The sequence below is a fragment of the Pocillopora verrucosa genome, chromosome 8 (genome assembly GCF_036669915.1).
Source record: "Pocillopora verrucosa isolate sample1 chromosome 8, ASM3666991v2, whole genome shotgun sequence".
Lineage (NCBI taxonomy): Eukaryota > Metazoa > Cnidaria > Anthozoa > Scleractinia > Pocilloporidae > Pocillopora > Pocillopora verrucosa.
In genome coordinates this window covers 23,731,611-23,731,974 of record NC_089319.1, presented here as the reverse complement: position 1 = coordinate 23,731,974, position 364 = coordinate 23,731,611, and positions in this window count along the sequence as shown.

Sequence of the window (364 nt, the reverse complement as noted above, 5' to 3'; positions counted from 1 at the left end):
ATTCCGCGGAAGGGATAGGGGAAGTATAGACTCAGCAAAACTTCTTCGCCTTATCCAGCAAAGGGATGGTGGTCCTCATAAGCGGGGTGTGGAAACAGAGACACCACAAATTAGGTAAGTATGTCCTCACAAGTCTTATATTAAAGTAGTTCCAACAAGTAGGCAAAGTTGAGGTAAGGGACAGGTCCCCAGAAGGAAAGTCCCCACAAGGAAACTTGAAATTCCTCAATTCTTATCAAGTGTATAAAGAGTAAGGCCAACAAGCTATCAAACATCGTAGTTTTTATTTTGATACTGCCAGCAGAAGGGGGGGTCCCCGCAAGCGGTGTGTGTACAACACAGTCCTCACAAGTTGCCAAAGGTG